Source organism: Penaeus monodon, chromosome 28 (genome assembly GCF_015228065.2).
Source record: "Penaeus monodon isolate SGIC_2016 chromosome 28, NSTDA_Pmon_1, whole genome shotgun sequence".
NCBI classification, from domain to species: domain Eukaryota; kingdom Metazoa; phylum Arthropoda; class Malacostraca; order Decapoda; family Penaeidae; genus Penaeus; species Penaeus monodon.
In genome coordinates, this window is record NC_051413.1 from 327716 (window position 1) to 328025 (window position 310).

Below are 310 nucleotides of genomic sequence, written 5' to 3' on the forward strand. Positions count from 1 at the left end.
CTACACACCACTTTCTCTGTTTTTCCCTTTATGGCAAATCTTTTAAGTCGCTATGGCAGGCATAAACAATTCCCTTCGCCCCTTTCCCTTTTCTCCTTTCTGTTTCCTTTCTTCGTCTAATTCTACCATCGTTTTTCTATATTTCTCATTCTTCATTCTCTCCCCTTTTCCCCAATTCTATTTCACTAACCTACGAAACAAGAAAAATATATATAGGATAAAAACAAAAACAAATGAAACATAAAGACGATGAACGAAGAATAACAAAAGGAAAGAGACAGAGATAATTGAGATAACTGATTTGTAAAAA